We start from the raw sequence: 653 nt of genomic DNA, 5'->3' as shown, positions 1-653 counted from the left end.
TTATATGATGTTAGCTCTAGGTATGGGGTCTTATCGAAGCGCTTTATTTCATTTGATTACTCATGCTTATTCCAAAGCATTATTATTTTTAGGATCCGGATCTATTATTCATTCAATGGAAACTATTGTTGGATATTCTCCAGCTAAAAGCCAGAATATGGGTCTTATGGGAGGTTTAAGAAAACATGTACCAATTACCAAAATCACATTTTTATTAGGTACACTTTCTCTTTGTGGTATTCCACCTCTTGCTTGTTTTTGGTCCAAAGATGAAATTCTTAATGATAGTTGGTTGTATTCGCCAATTTTCGCAATAATAGCTTGGGCCACGGCGGGATTAACCGCATTTTATATGTTTCGGATCTATTTACTTACTTTTGAAGGGCATTTAAACGTTCATTTTCAAAATTATGGTGGGAAACACAAAACCCCTTTCTATTCAATATCTCTATGGGGTAAAAACGGAGTTAAGAAAAACTCTTGTTTATTAACAATGAATAATAATGAAAGTACTTATTTTTTGTCAAAAACTAAATATCCAATTGATAAAAATGGAAGAAAGATGACACGACCTTTTATGACTAGTGCTCATTTTGAGCATAAAGCGGTTTCTTCCTATCCGTATGAATCGGACAATACTATGCTATTCCCAA

The sequence above is a fragment of the Solanum stenotomum genome, chromosome 3 (genome assembly GCF_019186545.1).
Source record: "Solanum stenotomum isolate F172 chromosome 3, ASM1918654v1, whole genome shotgun sequence".
NCBI lineage: Eukaryota > Viridiplantae > Streptophyta > Magnoliopsida > Solanales > Solanaceae > Solanum > Solanum stenotomum.
This window is presented reverse-complemented; position numbering follows the sequence as displayed.